This window comes from Coregonus lavaretus (assembly GCF_964263955.1).
Source record: "Coregonus lavaretus genome assembly, chromosome: 21".
Lineage (NCBI taxonomy): Eukaryota > Metazoa > Chordata > Actinopteri > Salmoniformes > Salmonidae > Coregonus > Coregonus lavaretus.
Window position 1 is genome coordinate 19,953,522 of NC_140008.1, and position 14,462 is coordinate 19,967,983.

General features: G+C 43.0%; 1 long non-coding RNA gene across 1 annotated transcript; it reads right to left on the reverse strand.

The window, feature by feature from the left end:
- Positions 1-488: 488 nt before the first annotated feature.
- LOC311148574 lies at positions 489-13,661 on the reverse strand. The gene is made up of 3 exons (XR_014614921.1): positions 13,147-13,661; positions 5,399-5,531; positions 489-2,362 (listed from the first exon to the last, which is right to left on the reverse strand). It is a non-coding gene; the product is annotated as an uncharacterized lncRNA (long non-coding RNA).
- Between the last annotated feature and the right edge of the window lie 801 nt (positions 13,662-14,462).

A 14,462-nucleotide genomic window follows, 5' to 3' on the forward strand; every position in this document is an offset into this window, starting at 1 on the left:
CTAAATGGGTCTATTCGTGAACGATTCTATTTCAAGCTGTCTCCTGTCTTCTCTCTGGCCACTGGAGTGCTGCTAGCTGTCTGGAAAAGGAGGCAAAGCTAGGATTTGTCTTTTTCCTCCTCAGAGGGATAAATGTAATACTGAAGTCAACCAGGAATTAAAAAACGAGAACGAAAGAAACTGGAAAATTCCAAGGTTTGGCTAAGACTAAAATGACTTTAGTATGAACTTTAAGAGAGTATCAAGTCTTACCGCCAATCACATGCTTTAAAAAAAAAGTGTGTTCTGAGACATCTTTCTGAATCTTTACTTTAAATGTTGTGCTGAGCATCCTATAGCTTTCGTATCTATTGTAGTTGCCTTTCTATCTATCGTCTAACTTTTAAGTTGATCTTTACAGACTGCTGCCATTACACATTTGGACCACTGTGATTGATTCACACCTAATGGTGAGAAATTGTAACCACTGTAACACCGTTATCTCAACATGCAATCAAGTTTTAAAGTTTATTTTGGTCAGGTGGTTACACAATCTTCTACATAAACACAATTTGCACAAATATACATGAAACAGTATTTGTCACTCTGCAATCAAGCCATCTGCAATCACCAACAATATACAAGCCATCATGAAATGAGTTTGTGGTGCGAATTTTCACTGTAGGGTGCAGATGGTCTTGTTACGATGATTATCCTGCAATTATAAAATGGATTTAACTATAATGTTGCCTAAAGTTGCTTATATTTGAAGGGAAAAACATCATCAAACTATACTCATACCATATATCTAGGGGGTTTTCACATGCAGTTAACCCTGGGACAAGTAATCAGAGACTGGGCATTGATTGTGTGCCTCTCTCAAAGTCAACAGGCTTAATTTAAATAGACAAACAGACTATGGATTGGTCTCCAGAACAAACATCTACTTTCAAAGGTCTTTTTGATCTTACAAAATGACCGAGTCGCAGATTTATGTAGATATCAAGTGGATCAGTTTTATTGTGCCAAAGATCTGTGCATTCCCAGCCCGGGTATCTGGATGGTTGGAAACCTGATAATGAATATAAAATGAGAAAAATCACTCAAAAATAACGTATTACATCACTGTGCTGGAACCATTTAAGCTGTCAGGGCTGCCATTCAAAATGAGTAATCGACCTCATACCGTAGGGCACTTTGCATTTATACATATACATGCAGATTTCAAAGTTGTAATATAATGCAAAGCCCAGTTAATCAGTCCATTCTGGCACTGGGGCTCCGTTATGATTCAGACTTGGATGCAAGCCCAGCCAATGTACCAACTAATTTAAACAAGCCATTTCCTACAATACACAGGATCCAGGGGAAAGACTGCCAGTGACCCAATATAAATACCCTCTGCACTGTGGAGGTTCTTTGGAACAAAAAGATACAGCCTGAACTCCGGAACAGAAAGCCTAAATATGTTGAATACTATTTAAGCTACCAGGCAAGCAACTCTTTATGTCCCCTGTTCAGCAATTTGAGGGGATGGCTGAGTTGACCTCATTTCATTTCCTCCAGTGATTTGCATTCATGGACACCAATATTGCCATCCCATACTGTGGTACTGCCTTAGCAATGAGGGAAAGATGGATATTCTTTCCCTCATTGAGGTCAGGATTATGTCAAGATTAGGGTTAAGGTTATGTCAAGATTAGGGTAAAAAGTATGCCAAATCAGGGTTAGGGTTAGTGTTATGATTAGGGTTACGGCTAGTGTTTCCGCTGTAAGTGCAATGTATAACCAATCTAGGGTTAGGATTAGGGTTAGGGTTAGGTTTATGGTTAGGATTAGGGTTAGGTTTAGGGTTAGGATTAGGGTTAGGGTTAGGTTTAGGGTTAGGGATAGTGGACCGCTCTTCGCCGCCATTCAAAATCTGACGGTTGAATGTAAACTACCTATTCTTCAAGGTATTTTGGGATGTAATTGCAACAACAGAAAGTATACTGCAAATGACCAATCAATAACATAACATTAGTTGTAATACATTTATTTATATACATCCATTCAGGTGTAGCTCCACGATATATACTTTCTCTATTCTCGATTACAAACTGATTGCACAATCTGTGTATGTAGTGAGTTCTAAATGGAAAAAATGAATCCAGTTCCATCTAGTGGTAGAATAAGTAAACGCACTCATATCTGTTACAGTAACACAAAAAAATTATCAACATGTAACTCATTACAGTTGGGATGTCAGAGGGATGTCTGAGTGTGTCCCCTCCTTGGATGTTTTGGTTGGTGGTCTCTCTATAGGTTGGTCTGCATAACCTCACCAGCCTTTCCGTCTTCCATTTCTATAGCTTTGTTCTCATACCAACCACCATCTTCCTCTCTGCAAGACAAGAACATGGGCTGTACAATGAGCGTGTGTAGTTGAACAGCCTATGGTCTAGGACTAGGACTGCAGCAGTTGAACATTTTATAGGAAAATACACTAGTTGGTGAGATCCTGGTAAGTCAGTTGAGGACAAGAGGAACTCACAATATTAAAAGTACAGTGTCTTCAGAAAGTATTCACACCCCTTGACTTTTCTCCCCCAAAATTGTGTTACAGCCTGAATTTAAAATTGATTAAATGTAGATTTTTTTTGTCACTGGCCTACACACAATACCTCATATTGTCAAAGTGGAATTATGTTTTTGGAAATTTACATTTTAGTCATTTAGCAGACGCTCTTATCCAGAGCGACTTATGGTTAGTGAGTGCATACATAATTTTTTAATTTTTCATACTGGCCCCCCATGGGAATCGAACCCACAACCCTGGCATTGCTACATCCCTGCCGGCCATTCCCTCCCCTACCCTGGATGACGCTGGGCCAATTGTGCACCACCCCATGGGTCTCCCGGTCGCGGCCGGCTACGACAGAGCCTGGATTCAAACCAGGATCTCTAGTGGCACAGCTAGCACTGCGATGCAGTGCCTTAGACCACTGCGCCACACATTACTGAGTACCACTCTACATATTTTCAAGCATAGTGGTGGCTGCATCATGTTATGCGTATGCTTGTAATTGTTAATGACTTGGGAGTTTTGCAGGATAAAAAATAAACAGAAAGAAGCTAATCACAGGAAAAATCCTAGAGGAAAACCTGGTTCAGTCTGCTTTCCACCAGAAACTGTAAGATTAATTCACCTTTCAGCAGGACAATAACCTAAAACACAAGGACAAATCTACACTGGAGACATTGAATGTTCCTGAGTGACCGAGTTACAGTTTTGACTTAAATCTGCTTGAAAATCTATGGCAAGACCTGAAAATGGTTGTCTAGCAATGATCAACAACCAATTTGACAGAGAATAATGTGCAACTGTTGCACAATCCAGGTGTGGAAAGCTCTTAGAGACTTACCTAGAAAGACACACAGCTGTAATCACTGCCAACGGTGCTTCTACAAAGTATTGACTCAGGGGTGTGAATACTTCTGTAGATTTGATATTTCTGTATTTCATTTTCAATACATTTGCAAAAATTCATAAAAACATGTTTTCACTTTGTCATTATGGGGTTTTGTGTGTAGATGGGTGAGAAAAAATATCAATTTAATCAATTTTGAATTCAGGCTGTAACACAACAAAATGTGGAATAAATCAAAGGGTATGAATACTTTCTGAAGGCACTGTATAAAAAGATTATGTCACTGAAGAGTCACGTTGTTGCTGTCTGTTAAACAAAGCACTTCTGGTCATTACTGTGGACTTGTCACTGTAATCAATGACTGAACATTACATTGGCAGATTAGCAGCCTAGCAGCCTGCACTGATAAGACAATACAGTTGAAGTCGGAAGTTTACATACACTTAGGTTAAAATTCGTTTTTTCAACCACTCCACAAATGTATTGTTAACAAACTATAGTTTTGGCAAGTCTGTTAGGACATCTACTTTGTGCTTGGCACAAGTAATTTTTCCAACAATTGTTTACAGACAGATTATTTCACTTATAATTCACTGTATCACAATTCCAGTGGGTCAGAAGTTTACATACACTAAGTTGACTGTGCCTTTAAACAGCTTGAAATCATTTGAGTCAATTGGAGGTGTACCTGTGGCTGTATTTCAAGGCCTACCTTCAAACTCAATGCCTCTTTGCTTGACATCATGGGAAAATCAAAAGAAATCAGCCAAGACCTCTGAAAAACAATTGTAGACCTCCACAAGTCTGGTTCATCCTTGGGAGCAATTTCCAAATGCCTGAAGGTACCACGTTCATCTGTACAAACAATAGTATGCAAGTATAAACACCATGGGACCACGCAGCTGTCATACCGCTCAGGAAGGAGACGCGTTCTGTCTCCTAGAGATGAACGTACTTTGGTGCGAAAAGTGCAAATCAATCCCAGAACAACAGCAAAGGACCTTGTGAAGATGCTGGAGGAAACAGGTACAAAAGTATCTATATCCACAGTAAAAAGAGTCCTATATCGACATAACCTGAAAGGCCGCTCAGCAAGGAAGAAGCCACTGCTCCAAAACCACCATGGTACTTTGCTGCAGGAGGGACTGGTGCACTTCACAAAATAGATGGCATCATGAGAAAGGAAAATTATGTGGATATATTGAAGCAACATCTCAAGACATCAGTCAGGAAGTTAAAGCTTGGTCGCAAATGGGTCTTCCAAATGGACAATGACCCCAAGCATACTTCCAAAGTTGTGGCAAAATGGCTTAAGGACAACAAAGTCAAGGTATTGGAGTGGCCATCACAAAGCCCTGACCTCAATCCTATAGAAAATGTGTGGGCAGAACTGAAAAAGCGTGTGCGAGTAAGGAGGCCTACAAACCTGACTCAGTTACACCAGCTCTGTCAGGAGGAATGGGCCAAAATTCACCCAACGTATTGTGGGAAGCTTTTGACCCAAGTTAAACAATTTAAAGGCAATACTACCAAATACTAATTGAGTGTATGTAAACTTCTGACCCACTGGAAATGTGATGAAAGAAATAAACGCTGAAATAAATCATTCTCTCTACTATTATTCTGACATTTCACATTCTTAAAATAAAGTGGTGATCCTAACTGACCTAAGACAGGGACATTTTACTAGGATTAAATGTCAGGAATTGTGAAAAACTGAGTTTAAATGTGTTTGGCTAAGGTGTATGTAAACATCCGACTTCAACTGTATATCTCAACCCCCATAAAATGTGGGAGGTACATCAGCAATTAGTTAATAATTACCAATGTTTTGGCAATTTTGTGGTTTATGTATTGAATGGTCAAAACAATGTTTAGGATATCATTTTTGCTTGGATACTTACCCTTTTTGTCCCACAACAAGTGTAACCAATACCATGTAAGTACATAGTAGTTACAGAATAAATGCAGGTGCAGTGCATTTGGGTTACCACCTTTGGGGTACTTACCTTTCCTTCTTGAAGAAAAGCCTTCGTATAATGAGGGCGACGAAGACGATGAAGAGAAATCCCACTACAGCAGTCAGACCAACAAGCCAAGGCTGCAGAACCCCGTCCTTGGCAGTAGTGATCCGTAAGCCTCCTATACAGGGAATAAAGATTAAGGTATTAACCAGAAAACTCTGATGTGATCATTAGTACCACAACATTGACAGCTTTGTATTATGTGGACTCTTTATTATCATGAAATAAATAAAGAGAATAAAGAGTTACACATCACTGACTAGTTCTGACTAACAGTGTTTACAACTATAGTATAATGCCCACCTCAGAAGGAAGGTGCAAGGTGAGGTTATTATTACACAATTGTTGTTAAAGGTCCAATTGTCACGCCCTGGCTCTGGGGACTCTTTAATGTTGAGCCAGGGTGTGTAGGTTTATTGTTTAGTTTTCTTTGTGTTTCATTCTAGATCGTTTATTTCTATGTTGCCCAAGGTGGTTCCCAATCAGAGACAGCTGTAGCTCGTTGTCTCTGATTGGGGACCATACTTAGGCAGCCTTTTGGCATGTATGTTTTGTGGGATCTTGATCCGTAAGGTTTGTTGTTTAACCTAGGACTTCACGTATCGTTTGTTTTGTTGTTTTGGTTCGTGTTGTACATTTAATAAAGTATGTACGCCTATCACGCTGCGCCTTGGTCCGCTTCATCAGTCGACGATCGTGACAGAAGATCCCACCATAAAAGGACCAAGCAGCGTGCCCAGGAGGAGAAGCTGGCGATGGCTCAGGTGGGCGAATGGTGGTCATGGGAGGACATATTCGCGGGCAGAGGGCCCTGGGCAAAGGTACAGGCCCTGGCAAGAGAGGAGAAATGGCACCAACCGTGCCGACGACGGACACGCGAGAGGCAACCCCAATAATTTTTTTTGCTGGAGGCAGCTACAGGGCGCATCGGCGATTTAGGAGAGGAGGCCACCAGGTTTGGGGGGCTGGAAGGGTGGTTGGCGGAGCCTAGAGGTAGAGCAGAGCCAACTCCCCGTACTCAGGCTGGGCAGCGTGAGACTGGGCAGGTTCCGAGTTATGCGGAGCTACGTACTATGCAGCGAGTGTTCCGGCACAGTCCTGTACGTCCTGTGCTAGCACCACGCACGTGTCGTGCTAACGTGGGCATGCAGCCAGGACGGAGTGTGCCGGCTCAACGCTCGTGGCCTCCAGTACCCCTCCTCGGTCCCGGATATCCTGCGCCAGTGACACATGCTGTAGTGTCAGTATGAGTGCACAGCCCTGTACGTCCTGTGCTGATGCCTCACACAGAGTGTGTGGAAATAGGCATTCAGCCAGGACGGGTTGTGTCAGCTCTCCGTTCCAGACCTCCAGTCCGTCTCCACAGTCCAGCCCGGCCTGTTCCTGTCCCTCGCACCAAGGCTGTGGTGCACGTCGCCAGCCCGGTTCGGCCCGTTCCTGCTCCCCGCACCAAGCCAGTGGTGCGCGTCGTCAGCCCGGTCCGGCCTGTTCCTGTCCCTCGCACCAAACCAGTGGTGCGCGTTGCCAGCCCGGTCCGGCCTGTTCCTGCTCCCCGCACCAAGCCAGTGGTGTGCGTCGTCAGCCCGGTCCGGCCCGTTCCTGCTCCCCGCACCAAGCCAGTGGTGCACGTCGTCAGTCCGGCACGGCCCGTGCCTGTTCCACCGGTGCCTGGTCCGGCACCGGTCAGCTGCTCCACTCCGGAGCCAGAGCATTCCGCTCCACCGGTGTCCAGTCCAGCTCCGGCCAGCGGGACCAGACCAGGGGCGCTACGGGGGGTAGAAAGAGAGTGGTGGTCACGCCCGGAGCCGGATCCGCCGCCGAGGCGGAATGCCCACCCGGCCCCTCCCCTGTTGTGTTTGGTTGGCGCGGTCGCAGTCCGCACCTTTGGGGGGGGGGGGGGGGGGTACTGTCACGCCCTGGCTCTGGGGACTCTTTAATGTTGAGCCAGGGTTTGTAGGTTTATTGTTTAGTTTTCTTTGTGTTTCATTCTAGATCGTTTATTTCTATGTTGGCCAAGGTGGTTCCCAATCAGAGACAGCTGTAGCTCGTTGTCTCTGATTGGGGACCATACTTAGGCAGCCTTTTGGCATGTATGTGTTGTGGGATCTTGATCCGTAAGGTTTGTTGTTTAACCTAGGACTTCACGTATCGTTTGTTTTGTTGTTTTGGTTCGTGTTGTACATTTAATAAAGTATGTACGCCTATCACGCTGCGCCTTGGTCCGCTTCATCAGTCGACGATCGTGACACCAATGCAGCCATTGCTATCGCAATATCAAATATTTTCTGGGTAACAATTAAGTACCTTGCTGTGATGTTTTCATTTAAAATGGCCAAAAAGAAACAAAAATAGCTTCTTAGCAAAAAGCAATTTCTCAAGCAAAAATGTTGAGCCTGAGTGGGGAGGGGAGGGGAGCGTAGCGGAGGGGAGGGGAGGGGAGCGTAGCGGAGGGGAGGGGAGGGGAGCGTAGCGGAGGGGAGGGGAGGGGAGCGTAGCGGAGGGGAGGGGAGGGGACAATGGAATACTAGCTGTTATTGGCAAGAGAGGTTTGGACAGTGACAAATTTTTTGTTAAATTAATATGTTTTTTAACACCTCTACATTAATGTGGATGCTACCATGATTACAAATAGTCCTGAATGAATAGTAAGTAATGATGAGTGAAAAAGTTACAGAAGCACACATATCATACCCCCAAGACGTGCTAAACTTTCTTCACTGCAACAACAGGGGAGGTTAGCATTTTTTGCGGGGGCGGAATATGATATTTATGCCTCTGTAACTTTCTCACTCATCATTATTCATTATTTATTATTTGTTCATTCAGGATTATCTGTAATCATGGTAGCATCCACATTAACATAGAAGTGTTTAGAAACATATTATATTCTTATTTACAATAAAAGTTACTCCAACATTACACAATACATTACTTACCATTAATTTCTATTGGGCACAAAATTAATCTGAAACATAACCAAAGCAAACAGCAAATGTATCCAAAAAAATGTGTAGAGTCACAACCTTGATGTAGTCATTGTGAGCTATGAATATGGGACCAAATGCAAAACCTTTTACTACTTTAATACACATATAAGTGAATTTGTCCCAATACGTTTGGTCCCCTAAAATGGGGAGACAATATACAAAAAGTGTTAAACGGTTTACCCGAAATAGATGAAAATACCCTCAAATTAAAGCTGACAGTCTGCTCTTTAACCTCATAGTCATTGTGTCATTTCAAATCCAAAGTGGTGGAGCACAGAGCCAAAACAACAAAACATTTGTCACTGTCCCAATACTTTTGGAGCTCACTGCATATACAGTGCCTTCTGACTTTTTCCACATTTTGTTACTTTACAGCCTTATTCTAAAAATGATTAAATAAATCATTTTCCTCAGCAATCTACACACAATACCCCATACTTACAAAATGAAAACAGGTTTTTAGAATTTTTTGCAAATAAAAGAATTATAAAATCAGAAATACCTTATTTACATAAGTATTCAGACCCTTTGCTATGAGACTCAAAATTGAGCTGAGGTGCATCCTGTTTCCATTGATCATCCTTGAGATGTTTCTATAACTTGATTGGAGTCCACCTGTGGTAAATTCAAATGATTGGACACCTGTCTATATAAGGTCCCACAGTGGACAGTGCATGTCAGAGCAAAAACAAAGCCATGAGGTCGAAGGAATTGTCCGTAGAGCTCCAAGGCAGGATTGTGTCGAGCCACAGATCTGGGGAAGTGTACCAAAACATTTCTTCAGTATTGAAAGTCCCCAAGAACACAGTGGCCATCATTCTTAAATGGAAGAAGTTTGGAACCACCAAGACTCTTCCTAGAGCTGGCTGGCCGCCCGGCCAAACTGAGCAGTCAGGGGAGAAGGGCCTTGGTCAGGAAGGTGACCAAGAACCCGATGGTCACTCTGACAGAGCTCCAGAGTTCCTCTGTGGAGATGGGAGAAACTTCCAGAAGGACAACCATCTCTGCAGCACTCCACCAATCAGGCATTTATGGTAGAGTGGCCAGACAGAAGCCACTCCTTAGTAAAAGCCTCATGACAGCCCGCTTGGAGTTAGCCAAAAGGCAGCTAAAGGACTCTCAGACCATGTGAAACAAGATTTTCTGGTCTGATGAAACCAAGATTGAACTATTTGGCCTGAATGCCAAGTGTCACGTCTGGAGGATACCTGGCACCATCCCTATGGTGAAGCATGGTGGTGGCAGCATCATGCAGTGGGGATGTTTTTCAGTGGTAGGGACTAGGAGACTAGTCAGGATTGAGGGAAAGATGAACGGAGCAAAGTACAGAGAGATCCTTGATGAAAACCTGCTCCAGAGCGCTCAGGACCTCAGACTGGGGCCAAGGTTCACCTTCCAACAAGACAATGACCCTAAGCAAACAGCCAAGACAACGCAGGAGTGGCTTCGGGACAAGTCTCTGAATGTCCTTGAGTGGCCCAGTCAGAGCCCGGACTTGAACCCGATCGAACATCTCTGGAGAGACCTGAAAATACACTACCGTTCAAAAGTTTGGGGTCACTTAGAAATGTCTTTGTTTTCCATGAAAACATACATTAAATGAGTTTGAATAGGAAATATAGCAAAATGAATAGGAAATGTAGTCTAACAAGGTTAGAAATAATGATCTTTAATGTAAATAATAATTGTGTCCTTCAAACTTTGCTTTCGTCAAAGAATCCTCCATTTGCAGCAATTACAGCCTTGCAGACCTTTGGCATTCTAGTTGTCAATTTGTTGAGGTAATCTAAAGAGATTTCACCCCATGCTTCCTGAAGCACCTCCCACAAGTTGGATTGGCTTGATGGGCACTTCTTATGTACCATACAGTCAAGCTGCTCAATAGGGTTGAGATCCGGTGACTGTGCTGGCCACTCCATTATAGACAGAATATCAGTTGACTGCTTCTTCCCTAAATAGTTATTGCATAGTTTGGAGCTGTCCTTTGGGTCATTGTCCTGTTGTAGGAGGAAATTGGTTCCAATCAAGCGCCGTCCACAGGGTATGGGATGGCGTTGCAAAATGGAATGATAGCCTTCCTTCTTCAAGATCCCTTTTACCCTGTACAAATCTCCCACTTTACCACCACCAAAGCACCCCCAGACCATCACATTGCCTCCACCATGCTTGACAGATGGCATCAAGCACTCCTCCAGCATATTATCATTTGGTCTGCGTCTCACAAATACAGTGGGGAAAAAAAGTATTTAGTCAGCCACCAATTGTGCAAGTTCTCCCACTTAAAAAGATGAGAGAGGCCTGTAATTTTCATCATAGGTACACGTCAACTATGACAGACAAATTGGGGGAAAAAAATCCAGAAAATCACATTGTAGGATTTTTAATGAATTTATTTGCAAATTATGGTGGAAAATAAGTATTTGGTCACCTTCAAACAAGCGAGATTTCTGGCTCTCACAGACCTGTAACTTCTTCTTTAAGAGGCTCATCTGTCCTCCACTCGTTACCTGTATTAATGGCACCTGTTTGAACTTGTTATCAGTATAAAAGACACCTGTCCACAACCTCAAACAGTCACACTCCAAACTCCACTATGGCCAAGACCAAAGAGCTGTCAAAGGACACCAGAAACAAAATTGTAGACCTGCACCAGGCTGGGAAGACTGAATCTGCAATAGGTAAGCAGCTTGGTTTTAAGAAATCAACTGTGGGAGCAATTATTAGGAAATGGAAGACATACAAGACCACTGATAATCTCCCTCGATCTGGGGCTCCACGCAACATCTTACCCCGTGGGGTCAAAATGATCACAAGAACGGTGAGCAAAAATCCCAGAACCACACGTGGGGACCTAGTGAATGACCTACAGAGAGCTGGGACCAAAGTAATAAAGCCTACCATCAGTAACACACTACGCCGCCAGGGACTCAAATCCTGCAGTGCCAGACGTGTCCCCCTGCTTAAGCCAGTACATGTCCAGGCCCGTCTGAAGTTTGCTAGAGTGCATTTGGATGATCCAGAAGAGGATTGGGAGAATGTCATATGGTCAGATGAAACCAAAATATAACTTTTTGGTCAAAACTCAAAGAATGCTGAGTTGCATCCAAAGAACACCATACCTACTGTGAAGCATGGGGGTGGAAACATCATGCTTTGTGGCTGTTTTTCTGCAAAGGGACCAGGACGACTGATCCATGTAAAGGAAAGAATGAATGGGGCCATGTATCGTGAGATTTTGAGTGAAAACCTCCTTCCATCAGCAAGGGCATTGAAGATGAAAGGTGGCTGGGTCTTTCAGCATGACAATGATCCCAAACACACCGCCCGGGCAACGAAGGAGTGGCTTCGTAAGAAGCATTTCAAGGTCCTGGAGTGGCCTAGCCAGTCTCCAGATCTCAACCCCATAGAAAATCTTTGGAGGGAGTTGAAAGTCCGTGTTGCCCAGCGACAGCCCCAAAACATCACTGCTCTAGAGGAGATCTGCATGGAGGAATGGGCCAAAAAACCAGCAACAGTGTGTGAAAACCTTGTGAAGACTTACAGAAAACGTTTGACCTGTGTCATTGCCAACAAAGGGTATATAACAAAGTATTGAGAAACTTTTGTTATTGACCAAATACTTATTTTCCACCATCATTTGCAAATAAATTCATTAAAAATCTTACAATGTGATTTTCTGGATTTTTTTTTCTAATTTTGTCTGTCATAGTTGACGTGTACCTATGATGAAAATTACAGGCCTCTCTCATCTTTTTAAGTGGGAGAACTTGCACAATTGGTGGCTGACTAAATACTTTTTTTCCCCACTGTATTCTTCTGTGTGATCCGAACACCTCAAACTTCGATTCGTCTGTCCATAACACTTTTTTCCAATCTTCCTCTGTCCAGTGTCTGTGTTCTTTTGCCCATCTTAATATTTTATTTTTATTGGCCAGTCTGAGATATGGCTTTTTCTTTGCAACTCTGCCTAGAAGGTCAGCATCCCGGAGTCGCCTCTTCACTGTTGACGTTGAGACTGGTGTTTTGCGGGTACTATTTAATGAAGCTGCCAGTTGAGGACCTGTGAGGCGTCTGTTTCTCAAACTAGACACTCTAATATATTTGTCCTCTTGCTCAGCCGTTTCCAGCTACAATAGCCATTTACAACATTAACAATGTCTACACTGTATTTCTGATAATTTTTATGTTATTTTAATGGACACAAAAATTGCTTTTCTTTCGAAAACAAGGACATTTCTAAGTGACCCCAGACTTTTGAACGGTAGTGTAGCTGTGCAGCGACGCTCCCCATCCAACCTGACAGAGCTTGAAAGGATCTGCAGAGAAGAATGGGAGAAACTCCCCAAATACAGGTGTGCCAAGCTTGTAGCGTTATACCCAAGAAGACTCGAGGCTGTAATCGCTGCCAAAGGTGCTTCAACAAAGGACTGAGTAAAGGGTCTGAATACTTATGTAAATGTGATATTTCAGTGTTTTATTTTTAATACATTTGCAAAAAAATCTAAAAACCAGTTTATGCTTTGTCATTATGGGGTATTGTGTGTAGATTGATGAGGGGAAAAAAACAATTTAATCAATTTTAGAATTAGGCTGTAACGTAACAAAATGTGAAAAAAGTCAAGGAGTCTGAATGCATTCCGAATGCACAGTATAAAACACAGTAAAATCATGTTTTTGATGGCACTGGGCCTTTAAACACAGCACATTGCATCAATATCTAGTATGATTGATGATCGTTTGACTTACCGTTTGGCTTTCCGCTCTGGGCCTGGTTTACACAAACAGCCAGTAATAAGCAGACCAGGAGACTTTTGTGGAGAGACATTATGAATCCTTGTTAATCCCAGGAGGCCTCTGAGGTCTGTGTTGTTTGGAACCTTTTCACTGTTACGATGCTCCTTCTGGACTGTTAACATCCTGTGAGGTCAAAGTGCTGTGTACAGCACATAGAGCAACCAGATTGCACTATGTTGTCAATGATATTAACAGCTTTTATTGCCTTAAAGGTGTGTCTACTCCAAACTCCAAACGTTTCATTTGTTTATGAAACCAGCTTTCAGTAAATATCATGCCATGTGGTTACTGGATTAAAAAAAAAAAGTTATAAAATGTGTAATGAATGTAAAATAAATGTGCAATAAATAGAAAACAGTTTAAAAATCTGAAACCATAGTATTATATATGTGTTCAACAACATAGCTCACAGTTGAAAGTCCTGAAAACATTTCCTCTTCATATGGTCAAAAGGAGGTAAAAAAGGCCTAGTCTAAAAAGTAACAATACAACAAGGACTGGTCACTTATGAAGCTCTTGTCATGCTGACATCATGTGGAGATTATTGTGTAATGCAGTAATGAGTACATGATTACAACACAGTATATCGCATTTGGCATACAGTTTACAGTGCATCTGCCACGTTACTGTGTACCCTGCCTTGTCCCAAGCAATATGAGTCTGTGTCTGCCCCTTTGTAACTAGCTCATCCGGCCGAAGGCGACCCTGGGGCTGGTGCGTGGGGGCCATGGCTCACGTGGATCTCCTCCGCCTTGACCATAGCCTCCAGCTCAGCGTTGGTCTCTGGACACCAGTCTACCTGGAACTTGTCCCTACTCCCTACACTCCCAGGGTTAACCACCTCCTCGTCAGGTTGCACCCCAAACATGTAGTCTACACAGGGAGGGGGGGGGGGGGGGGGGGGGGGGGACACACAATATGGCAAAATTATGATACTATAAGGTATTACAATATACAGGGTTTTTGAAATTTAGTTTTTGAAATTGAGATATTCAATTCAGTGAAATCCAGACTATATCAGCAACTTTGTAGTCAGATACAGAATTATCATCTCTAATAATTTGATACAGTGATATTTTAATAATAATCTCATTATTTCATTGTTGACTGACACAAGACAGCCAGTTGGCTTCAGTGTGCTGTGGGAGTGTAGTGGTAGCTGTACCTGCTAGGTCATGAATCAGCTCTTTGATGAGGTGCCTGATAATGGCGTACAGGGCAATCAGAGCCACCACCGATGATAGGAACAGGTAGATAACATATTTGGG